Raw genomic sequence first — 13,462 nt, forward strand, 5'->3', positions numbered from 1 at the left:
TGGTACTATTACCGACGACTGTGCCGCTAAAGCGGAGTTATTGAACGCAGTTTTCCGAAATTCCTTCACCAGGGAAGACGAATGGAATATTCCAGAATTTCAAACACGAACAGCTGCTAGCATGAGTTTCTTAGAAGTAGATACCTTAGGGGTTGCGAAGCAACTCAAATCGCTTGACACGGGCAAGTCTTCTGGTCCAGATTGTATACCGATTAGGTTCCTTTGAGATTACGCTGATACAATAGCTCCCTACTTATCAATCATATACAACCGCTCGCTCACCGATAGATCTGTACCTACAGATTGGAAAATTGCGCAGGTCGCACCAGTGTTTAAGAAGGGTAGTAGGAGTAATCCATCGAACTACAGACCTATGTCATTGATGTCGGTTTGCAGTAGGGTTTTGGAGCATATATTGTATTCAGACATTATGAATCACCTCGAAGGGAACGACCTATTGATACGTAATCAGCATGGTTTCAGAAAACATCGTTCTTGTGCAATGCAGTTAGCTCTTTATTCGCACGAAGTAATGGCCGCTATCGACAGGGGATCTCAAGTTGATTCCGTATTTCTAGATTTCCTCACAAGCGACTTCTAATCAAGCTGCGGGCCTATGGGGTATCGTCTCAGTTGTGCGACTGGACTCGTTATTTCCTGTCAGGAAGGTCGCAGTTCATAGTAATAGACGGCAAATCATCGAGTAAAATTGAAGTGATATCAGGTGTTCCCCAGGGAAGCGTCCTGGGACCTCTGCTGTTCCTGATATACACTCCTGGAAATGGAAAAAAGAACACATTGACACCGGTGTGTCAGACCCACCATACTTGCTCCGGACACTGCGAGAGGGCTGTACAAGCAATGATCACACGCACGGCACAGCGGGCACACCAGGAACCGCGGTGTTGGCCGTCGAATGGCGCTAGCTGCGCAGCATTTGTGCACCGCCGCCGTCAATGTCAGCCAGTTTGCCGTGGCATACGGAGCTCCATCGCAGTCTTTAACACTGGTAGCATGCCGCGACAGCGTGGACGTGAACCGTATGTGCAGTTGACGGACTTTGAGCGAGGGCGTATAGTGGGCATGCGGGAGGCCGGGTGGACGTACCGCCGAATTGCTCAACACGTGGGGCGTGAGGTCTCCACAGTACATCGATGTTGTCGCCAGTGGTCGGCGGAAGGTGCACGTGCCCGTCGACCTGGGACCGGACCACAGCGACGCACGGATGCACGCCAAGACCGTAGGATCCTACGCAGTGCCGTAGGGGACCGCACCGCCACTTCCCAGCAAATTAGGGACACTGTTGCTCCTGGGGTATCGGCGAGGACCATTCGCAACCGTCTCCATGAAGCTGGGCTACGGTCCCGCACACCATTAGGCCGTCTTCCGCTCACGCCCCAACATCTTGCAGCCCGCCTCCAGTGGTGTCGCGACAGGCGTGAATGGAGGGACGAATGGAGACGTCGTCTTCAGCGATGAGAGTCGCTTCTGCCTTGGTGCCAATGATGGTCGTATGCGTGTTTGGCGCCGTGCAGGTGAGCGCCACAATCAGGACTGCATACGACCGAGGCACACAGGGCCAACACCCGGCATCATGGTGTGGGGAGCGATCTCCTACACTGGCCGTACACCACTGGTGATCGTCGAGGGGACACTGAATAGTGCACGGTACATCCAAACCGTCATCGAACCCATCGTTCTACCATTCCTAGACCGGCAAGGGAACTTGCTGTTCCAACAGGACAATGCACGTCCGCATGTATCCCGTGCCACCCAACGTGCTCTAGAAGGTGTAAGTCAACTACCCTGGCCAGCAAGATCTCCGGATCTGTCCCCCATTGAGCATGTTTGGGACTGGATGAAGCGTCGTCTCACGCGGTCTGCACGTCCAGCACGAACGCTGGTCCAACTGGGGCGCCAGGTGGAAATGGCATGGCAAGCCGTTCCACAGGACTACATCCAGCAACTCTACGATCGTCTCCATGGGAGAATAGCAGCCTGCATTGCTGCGAAAGGTGGATATACACTGTACTAGTGCCGACATTGTGCATGCTCTGTTGCCTGTGTCTATGTGCCTGTGGTTCTGTCAGTGTGATCATGTGATGTATCTGACCCCAGGAATGTGTCAATAAAGTTTCCCCTTCCTGGGACAATGAATTCACGGTGTTCTTATTTCAATTTCCAGGAGTGTATATAAACCACCTGGGTGACAATCTGAGCAGTTCTCTTAGGTTGTTCGCAGATGATGCGACGCAGATTTACCGTCTAGTAAGTTCTTCCGAAGATCAGTATCAGTTGCAAAGCGATTTAGAAAAGATTGCTGTATGGTGTGGCAGGTGGCAGTTGACGCTAAATAACGAAAAGTGTCAGGTGATCCACATGATTTCCAAAATAAATCCGTTGGAATTCGATTACTCGATAAAAAGTACAATTCACAAGGCTTTCAATTCAACTAAGTACCTGGTGTTAAAATTACGAACAACTTCAGTTGGAAAGACCACATAGATAATATTGTGGGGAAGGCGAACCAAAGGTTGCGTTTCAGTGGCAGGACATTTAGAAGATGCAAAAAGTCCACTAAAGAGACAGATTACACTACACTCGTTCGTCCTCTGTTAGAATATTGCTGCGCGGTGTGGGATTCTTACCAGGTGGGATTGACGGAGGACATCGAAAGGGTGCAAAAAAGGGCAGCTCGTTTTGTATTATCACGTAATAGGGGGGAGAGTGTGGCAGATATGATACGCGAGTTGGGATGGAAGTCATTAAAGCAAAGACGTTTTTCGTCGCGGCGAGATCTATTTACGAAATTTCAGTCACCAACTTTCTCTTTCGAATGCGAAAATATTTTGTTGAGTCCAACCTACATAGGTAGAAATGACCATCAAAATAACATAAGAGAAATCAGAGCTCGAACAGAAAGGTTTAGGTGTTCGTTTTTCCCGCGCGCTGTTCGAGAGTGGAATGGTAGAGAGATATTATGATTGTGGTTCGATGAACCCTCTGCTAAGCACTTAAATGTGAATTGCAGAGTAATCATGTAGATGTAGATGTATGACTGTTGCCAACTATAGATCTGATTCGTGATCGCTTATATCCTCTAAGCTAACGCATATTTTTGAAGGTTTTGAGCGGACGTTGTGATTAAAATAAAACAAGACGAATCGTTTCAGTCGCCTTGTTTTACTTTAAGACGTGTTGAAATCTCCTTCGCATTATTGATAAGAAGATTTACAACTAACTGTGAAATTCACTTTATTTTCCTTGACTGAATTCGCACTTTTCACATTTATTGTCCTAAAGTGGATATTTATTTAGCGTAAGATTATACAATCTTAGAGCCTAGATGTAGTCTGCTCTTGATTCCTCGCAAGTTATCCATTCGTCCTATTGTTTTTTCCACAGAATTACTATCACTCTGCGAATTTGGTAATCATTTAAGCTAGAGATCAACAAACGACATTCCGTTGCGAATTGTGAATGGAAGTTACAGTTTATTTCTACATTACTGATCTGCGTCACGTTTACTATCGTTCCTGTTCAGATGCTTCACGTTTGTTGTTCGTGTTATGCGACAACATTTCGTATCAAAATAAAATTCGCATCCACACATGTGGAAAACTGCCTGGCTGTAATGTCCTATAAATCCAAACACACAAATGTCTCTTTCATCATCTCTTAGATTGCTACTTAGTTGATACGCAACTCACTAGTTTCCCGTTTGTAAGAAGTCTACCTCTTCCCAGGACATGCAGTGAACGTTGCTCCTTCACTTTCTGTGACAATCGTGAGTCGACTCGGTTCCCAAACACTTCCGGTGTCAGGTAACGTTCACCTGCGTCGTACTGGAAAGCTTTTCCCCGTACATATGCCCAAACGTGCTGCTTCTATTCAAGTAAAGTTTTTATAAAAAATTCCAGAACTACAATATTCTTCGCAGATTTCGACTTTCGGTTATGATAAGCACTGTGGTGTTCAAACCAAACTTCGGGTTGATGAGCGTTTTACCTTTTCTAGACTATCATACAGCACACAGAAATAACCATTTATTGATTCCACTGTTTACTGATAAATCTGTTTCCATTTAATGGAGGTATGAAGCTGTTCTTTTATTTCTGACAAACTGTTTAATGTCAGGCTTGATAGAAGAGAATTGAGGAACCTATATGGCAAGTTGCGGATATTCATAACGAATCCTACACTAAAAATCATCAAGTGATATGGTTTTCAACAATGATTCCATGCTTAAGTCTGATGTCATTTCTAAAACCGGTTCATAGGTTTCATTTGACATGTTTTCTGACTTCTGCAAATTTGGTGCGAAGGGATTCTGATCCCTGAATTCATTTTCAGTTTTGTATTCTGTTCTATAGGAAAATGTGTCTCAAATGATGGGCGCATAGCATGGAGACAACGGACCAACTGTTCAAATATTTTATTTGGTAATTCCATTACCTCACTAACGAACACATTCAGTGTTAAAAAGCTATCTAGCTCTCGTGCTAACACAAACAATCTAAAAACCTAAGGGTTTTTAAGGCGTTTATTTTGTTATTTCCAGAAGACTGGAAAAGATCAGTATTCATCCCCATTCCAAAGAAGAGAAGTTCTAAAGAATGCTCAGATTACCGAACAATCGCACTTATTTCACATGCTAGCAAAGTTATGTTGAAAATATTAAAAAATAGACTTCGCCAATATCTAGATCGAGAACTACCAGAACAAGCTGGATTTAGGAAAGGAAGAGGAACTAGAGATCAAATTGCTAACATTCGGTGGATTACGGAAAAAGCGAGAGAATTCCAGAAAGATGTGTACCTCTGCTTTATTGACTACGCCAAAGCCTTTGACTGCGTCGATCACAACAAATTATGGAAAGTACTGAAAAACATGGGTGTACCAGATCACCTCATTCATCTGATACGGAGTTAATACGTTGACCAAGAAGCCACGGTGAGAACTATGTATGGAACAACGAAATGGGTAGAGATTCAGAAAGGGGTCCGGCAAGGCTGCATACTGTCACCGTACTTATTTAATCTGTATGCAGAACATGTTATGAGGAATGCGAGGCTAGATGAAGGAGAAACATCCAGTTGTGATGTATGGATGTGAGACCTGGACCATTAGAAAGGCTGAACGGCGAAGAACTGACTCCTTCGAATTGTGATGTTGGAGGAAACTTCTTAGAGTGCCATGGACTGCAAAGAGAACCAACAGATCAATATTGGATCAAATAAAACCAGATTTCTCCCTGGAAGATCTAATTTTAAAACAAAAGCTGACCTACTTTGGATACACAATGCGAAGGCATGCCTCGCTGGAAAAAAACATTAATGTTGGGAAGATTGAAGGAACTAGAAGAAGAAGACGTCAGAGGATGAGATGGATCGATGGCATCACAGAAGCAATGTGTTCCAACCTGGAAGGTCTACGGGAGAAAGTGCAAGACAGGAAAATGTGGCGTGATTTGGTTCATGGGGTCACGAAGAATCGGAACCGACTAAACGAATAGAGAGAGAGAGAGTATTGTAAACTGTTGTCTGCTTTCCTTGTAAAGACTGATTTAATTCATTAATTTTTCCGAATTTTTCTTTTGTTTCCTTTACTGCTTGCTTAATATACAGATTGAATAACATCGGGGAGAGGCTACAACCCTGTCTCACTCCCTTCCCAACCACTGCTTGCCTTTCATGCCCCTAGACTCTGCCGTCCGGTTTCTGTACAAGTTGTAAATAGCCTTTCGCTCCCTGTATTTTACCCCTGCCACCTTTAGAATTTGAAAGAGTGTATTCCAGTCAACATTGTCAAAAGCTTTCTCTAAGTCTACAAATGCTAGAAACGTAGGTTTGCCTTTCCTTAATCTTTCTTCTAAGATAAGTCGTAGCGTCAGTATTGCCTCACGTGTTCCAATATTTCTACGGAATCCAAACCGATCTTCCTCGAAGTCGGCTTCTACTAGTTTTTCCATTCGCCTGTAAAGAATTCGCGTTAGTATTTTACAGCTGTGACTTATTAAACTGATAGTTCGGTAATTTTCACATCTGTCAACACCTGCTTTCTTTGGTATTGGAATTATTATATTCTTCTTGAAGTCTGAGGGTATTTCACCTGTCTCATACATCTTGCTCACCAGATGGTAGAGTTTTGTCAGGACTGGCTCTTCCAAGGCCGTCAGTAGTTCTAATGGAATGTTGTCTACTCCCGGGGCCTTGTTTTCGACTCAGGTCTTTCAGTGTTCTGTCAAACTCTTCACGCAGTATCGTATCCCCCATTTCATCTTCGTCTACATCGTTTTCCGTTTCCATAATATTGTCCTCAAGTACATCGCCCTTGTATAGACCCTCTATATACTCCTTCCACCTTTCTGCTTTCCCTTCTTAATTAATTAATTAATTAATATGAATTTAGTAAACTGCCGGAGCACCCAAGGAAAGGTCCCAGAATTAGTATCGCTTCCTGGATGTTATAATGCACAGAAAGTATTGGGAAAAGAAAGCTGGTTGAAACCAGACGTCAATGACAACGAAATCCTAAGTTCAGATTGGAATGTTTAACGTAAGGATACATTGGTCACCAATGGTGGCGGCGTGTTTATTGCAGTAAAAAAATCGATAAAATCTAGCGAGGTTATCAAGGTTTCCGAATGTGAATAATCTAGGTGAAATAGAGCATCAAAGAACGTTCAAAAATGGTGATCGGATGCTTTTATAGACCATCTGGGTCAGGATCTGTAGTTGTAGAGCGCTTCATACAGAACTTCCAGAATACCACTAGTAATTTTCCTGATCATGCCGTTGTAATAGGGGTTGACTTCAACTTGCCAGGTGTAGATTGGGAGTGTTATGCCATCAAAACTTGTGCCAGAGACAGGGATTCGTGTGACATTGTTCTGGAAGTCTTGTCCAAAAATTACCTTGATCAGAAAGTTAGTGGACCAATTTGTGAAGGTAACATCTTAGAGCTCCTGGCAACAAACAGACCTGAACTTATCGAATCAGTTAACGTAGAGGAATTCATCAGTGATGATAAGGCTGTGACAGCATCTATGACGACGGAACCTACAAGGAATGTTAAGAAAGATAGGAAGATATATTTGCTCAGCAAGGGTGACAGAATACAAATTTCAGAATATCTCAGCAGTTAGCATCAAATATTTAGTGATGAGGACGAAGATGTGGAGAGCAGATGAAAAAAAGTCCAAGACATCGTTCAATAAGACCTCGACAAGTATGTTCGGAATAAGGTTTTAAGGGAAGGGAAAGATCCGGCAGGGGTTAATAGCTGTGTTAGAAAAGTGCTACGTGAACAAAGAGGACTTCTCAGATTCAAGATAAGTAAAAACCTAGCTGACAAACAAAAGCTGAACTTAGCGAAAATGAGCGTAAGGGGAGCAATGAGAGAAGCGTTCAATGATTTTGGAAGTACAACGTTGTCAACCGACCTGCGTAAAAATCTTAAGAGATTTAGGTGGTATGTAAAATCAGTAAGAGGGTCAAAATCATCTATTCATTCTCTCAGAGACCATACCGGCACCGAAACGGAAGATATCAGAGAGAAGGCCGAAATACTGAATTCGGTCTTCCGAAGTTGTTTCACCGCGGAAGATTGTAACACTGTCCCTCCTTACAATCGTTTTACGAACATCAAAATGGCACATACTGAGATAATCGATCGAGGAACTGAAAGGCAGCTACAATCGCTTAGTAGTGGAAAGGCGTCAGGACCAGATGAGATACCTATAAGATTCTATAAAGATTATGCGCAAGAATTTGCTCCCCTCCTAACAATAATTGATCGTAGACCGCTTGAGCAACGAAAGGTACCTAACGATGCACATGTCATTCCCGTTTTTAAGAAAGGCTACAAGACAGATCCACACAATTATAGACCTATATCGTCGACGTCAATGTGTTTTAGAATTATGGAACATATTTTACCCTCAAGCATTATAACGCTTTTGGTAAATGAACATCCCCTCTATAACAATCAACATGGTTTTTGCAAATAGAGATCCTGCGAAACTCTCGCTCTGTTCCTCCATGAGATCCATTGCACAGTGGAAACGGCGCTCAGGTTTATGCCGTGTTCCTTGATTTAAGTAAGGCATTTGACACCGTCCCGCGTTGCCATTTAATGAAAAAAATACGAACTTCCGGAGTATCGGAGCAGACTTACGACTGTATTCGAGACTTTCTTGCAGATGGAACTCAACACGTCGCTCTTAGTGGAACGAAATCGACAGATGTAAATATAATATCCGGAGTACCACAGGGAATGTGATAGGACCTTAGCTGTTTACAACACATATAAACGATCTAGTAGAAAGCGCCGGATGCTCTTTAACGCTATTCGCAGATGATGCAGTGGTCTATACCAAAGTAGCAACGTCAGAAGATAGTAAGAATTTGCAGAACTACCTGGAGAGAATTGATGAATGGTGCAGGCTCTGGCAGTTGATCCTGAACGTAACTAAATGTTACATATTGCGCATACGTAGGAAAAGAAATCCACTACTGTACAGCTATACTATTGATGGCAAACAGCTGGAGAAAGCGTCTGCCGTAAAATATCTAGGCGTAACTATCCAGAGCAACCTTAAGTGGAATGACCACATAAAACAGATGGTGGGAAAAGTAGACACCAGACTCAGAGTAATCGGAGGAATCTTATGGAAATGTAACTCACCAAGAAAGAAGTGGCTTGTAAGGCGCTTGCTCTCCCGATTCTTGAGTATTATTCGCCTATCTGGGATCCCTATTAGGTAGGACTGATGGAGGAGATAGAGATCCAAAGAAGAGCGGCGCGTTTCGTCACGGGATCGTTTAGCTGGCAAGAGAGCGCTACGATGATGCTAAACAAACTCCACTGGCAGACGTTACAAGAGGTGTGTTGTGCATCGCGGAGAGATTTACTGTTGAAATTTCGGGACAGCACTTTTCAGGAGGATCGGACATGTTAATTGCCCCCCACATACATCTCGCGTATTGGACACGAGGTGAAAATTCGAGAAATTAGAGCCAATACAGAGGCTTACCGACAGTCATTCTTCGCACGCACTATTCGCGAGGGAACAGGGTTGAAGGAATCAGATAGTGGTACGGAAAGTACCCTCCGCCACACACCATTAGGTGGCTTGCGGAGTATGATGTAGATATAGATGTAGATGTAGAGAGCGGTGCACGGATTCGCCGTGAGAATTGCGTTGCAATCACGAACCTGGGTAGGAACTGTACTGTGTGCTGCACGGTGCCGGTTTATACAGGGTGTGCGGAAATTCCCGCCACATGCTTCTGGAACTTGTAGAGGCGAGTGGGTGCATAATATTTTGAAAAGGGAACACAGCTGTTTCAAAACATGTTCGGTAGGTAAATATGTAGCAGGGTAGGCATGGTGAGGGGTGGTTACGTCGGATCGGCTGATGTTACCTCCCTAACCTGCTCGAAGCCTCATTCACGTGTCTGTGAGTGTTGGAGCAACACGAGAAGAACACACCGACAGGATCCTTGTGAACGGCAAAGCTCACGGTAATGGAAGAGCTGCTCGTCGCCTTTATCAAGATACACTATGTGATCAAAAGTATCCGGACACCCCCAAAAATATAAGTTTTTCATATTAGGTGCATTGTGCTGCCATCTACTGCCAGATATTCCATATCAGCGACCTCAGTAGTCGTTAGACATCGTGAGAGAGCAGAATGGGGCGCTCCGTGTAACTCCCGTACTTTGAACGTGGTCAGGTGATTGGGTGTCACTTGTGTCATACATCTGTACGCGAGATTTCCACACTCCTAAACATCCCTAGATCCACTGTTTCCGATGTCAAAGTGAAGTCGCGCGGTCTAAGACGCCTTGTCACGATCCGTGCGGCCGCCGCCGTCGGAGGTTCGAGTCCTCCCTTGGATATGGATGGGTGTGTTGTCCATAGCGTAAGTTAGTTTCAGTTAGATTAAGTAGTGTGTAGGCTTAGGGACCGATGTCCGCAGTAGTTTGGTCCCATAAGATCTTACCACAAATTTCCATAGTGAAGTGAAAACGTGAAGGGGCAGGTACAGCACAAAAGCGTACAGCCGACCTCGTCTGTTAACTTACTGAGACCACCGACAGTTGAAGAGGGTCGTAATGTGTAATAGGCAGACATCTATTCAGACCATCACACAGGAATTCCAAATTACATCAGGATCCAGTTAGGCGGGAGGTGAGAAAACTTGGATTTCACAGTCGAGCGGCTGTCAACAAGTACACGGTAAATGCTATGGGTAAGACAAGTGATGGACGGGGTTAAGCCTAATCGAATACATGTAAAAGTGGTAGCATTATCAACATGTTTTCAAATGGTTGTAGCACGGAAACAGTACGTTTCCGGACATTGGTTCCATTTCAAAATACTATCTACTCACTCACTTTACAAGCCGTAGAAACCTGTAACGGAAATTTCCGAACACTTTGTATAGCTTCAGGCGGTGAAGCACAGATAGAGGAGCGGCCAAAACGTTTGGAGTGGTTCAAGGAGTTTGTGGATGAGAAAGAGTTGGAGAAAGTGTAATGGAATGTTCAGAGCGTACGTAGATGAGACAGTGTGCAGCAAAAATGAAAGTGAGAGAGGGAGAGATAGAGAGAGGGAAAAAAAGAAGAGGGAGAAAGCATCTACACGGCCTCTGCGTGCATGCCTAGTGACATGTATCGAGTAGCCTCATACCTATTTGTACGTGCTAAATTATGTCGTTTCTAGTTTTTGAATGTAGTATTATTGTAAATTTTTTATGCAGCTTGTCGCATCATTTTCGTCTATAATTCACTGAGAGACAAAATAACTTTTATAAGACCAACATCGATTTAATATTTATAAGATCTGTTTTTCACAGTGTGTAAAAAGTCTTGATGTGCTTCGTTCTTTAGGTTGATATTACTTGCTTGTTTTCTCAAGCACCACTCTGTCACTGGGCTCCACCGGCCCACTACTCAGCCCCACACTCAGCAGGCTGAGCTACTACACGGTATATTTATACATACACTACTGGCCAGTAAAACTGCTACACTACGCAGATGACGTGCTACAGACGCGAAATTTAACCGACAGGAATAAGATGCTGTGATATGCAAATAATTAGCTTTTCAGAGCATTCACACAAGGTTGCCGCCGGTGGCAACACCTACAACGAGCTGACATGAGGAAAGTTTCCAACCAGTTTCTCATACACAAACAGCAGTTGACCGGCGTTGCCTGGTGGAACGTTGTTGTGATGCCTCGTGTAAGGAGAAGAAATCCGTACCATCACGTTTCCAACTTTGATAAAGGTCGGATTGTAGCCTATCGCGATTGCGGTTTATCGTATCGCGACATTGCTGCTCGCGTTGGTCGAGATCCAATGACTGTTAGCAGAATATGGAATTGGTGAGTTCAGGACGGTAATACGAAACGCCGTGCTGGATCCCAACCGCCTCGTATCACTAGCAGTCGAGATGACAGGCATCTTATCCGCATAGCTGTAACGGATCGTGGAGCCACGTCTCGATCCCTGAGTCAACAGATGGGGACGTTTGCAAGACAACAACCATCTGCACGAACAGTTCGACGACGTTAGCAGCAACATGGACTATCAGCTCGGAGACCATGGCTGCGGTTACCCTTGACGCAGCATCACAGACAAGAGCGCCTGTGATGGTACACTCAACGACGGACCTGGGTGCACGACTGGCAAAACGTCATTTTTTCGGATGAATCCAAGTTCTTAGAATGAGATTTTCACTCTGCAGCGGTGTGTGCGCTGATATGAAACTTCCTGGCAGATTAAAACTGTGTGCCCGACCGAGACCCTGTGGTACTCCGGATATTATATTTACATCTGTAGAAGGTCCCGAGTTCGAGTCTCGGTCGGGCACACAGTTTTAATCTGCCAGGAAGTTTCAATCCAAGTTCTGTTTACAGCATCATGATGGTCGCATCCGTGTTTGGCGACATCGCGTGAACGCACATTGGAAGCGTGTATTCGTCATCGCCATACTGGTGTATCACCCGGCGTGATGGTAAGGGGTGCCATTGGTTACACGTCTCGGTCACCTCTTGTTCGCATTGACGGCACTTTGAACAGTGGATGTTACATTTCAGATGTGTTACGACCCGTGGCTCTACCCTTCATTCGATCCCTGCGAAACCCTACATTTCAGCAGGATAATGCATGACCACATGTTGCAGGTCCTGTACGGGCCTTTCTGGATACAGAAAATGTTCGACTGCTGCCCTGGCCAGCACATTCTCCAGATCGCTCACCAATTGAAAACGTCTGGTCAATGGTGGCCGAGCAACTGGCTCGTCACAATACGACAGTCTCTACTCTTGATGAACTGTGGTATCGTGTTGAAGTTGCATGGGCAGCTGTACCTGTACACGCCATCCAAGCTCTGTTTGACTCAATGCCCAGGCGTATCAAGGCCGTTATTACGGCCAGAGGTGGTTGTTCTGGGTACTGATTTCTCAAGATCTATGCACCCAAATTGCGTGAAAATGTAATCACATGTCAGTTCTAGTATAACTTATTTGTCCAATGAATACCCGTTTCTCATCTGCATTTCTTCTTGGTGTAGCAATTTTAATGGCCCATAGTGTATTTTGTTGCGGCTCACCGCAAGGTAGTGGTCCGGTTGGCCGATGGAGGGGATGAGTGGTGGGCTGGTGGAGCCCAGCGACAGACTGGTGCTTGAGAAAACATCTTATTACTTTTAACTGCAATGTCTCTCCACCGTCAATGAAAGGCAGACATGCTCCAATTCAGTGCGGCAGACTGTCGATGATCATTGGGTGGCTGGCCTCTGCTCCAGGCGGACGGTACTTCATCGGTGTTGTCCGATGCTGATGCCAGCCCGGGTAGCGAGCCGGTTGCCCATCAGTAGGCCAAGGCACCGTCATCAGCGACGCGCTCCCCCTCCTTGCTGCGTCTGCCTTCTGATGTCAAACGCCCATATGCAGCCGACTGGCTCGCATCTTCTACAGTGACGAGGGATGGCTGCCGCCCACAGGACACAACGCGCTGGAGTGTGGTGGCGGCTAGTACAGACGGCAGGTCCTTTGCGCTGTGGTTATCAAACACTACAGAGTGGACTTCGTGCGAGAGGCGGCTACCCCGACCTGGTCTTTGGCTGCAGCTAGTGGCACCCACTCATGTCATCGTCTAGTGTAGCCCTGGCGTAGTGGTAGTACTGCTGGGCTCCAAAGGAACCTGTCTCAAAATTCACAGTTATTTATATTGCCCTGGGGCGCATTTGTGCACTATTGCCCAGCTACCGGTCAGATAGCTCGTGCACTGTTCTAGCCCTGTCGTGGTGATACCGTCCTGCCCTCTACGCCTATTATCACTGCACGGTGCAGGTTTCACAGAGCGTGGCTAGCCCGTCTCGCGATCCTTTCGCGTGCATGGTGCTGAACCTTCATGTTGTCGGACTGTGCTTTCCGGCCAGCAGTAGTT

The sequence above is a fragment of the Schistocerca cancellata genome, chromosome 2 (assembly GCF_023864275.1).
Source record: "Schistocerca cancellata isolate TAMUIC-IGC-003103 chromosome 2, iqSchCanc2.1, whole genome shotgun sequence".
Classification (NCBI taxonomy): domain Eukaryota; kingdom Metazoa; phylum Arthropoda; class Insecta; order Orthoptera; family Acrididae; genus Schistocerca; species Schistocerca cancellata.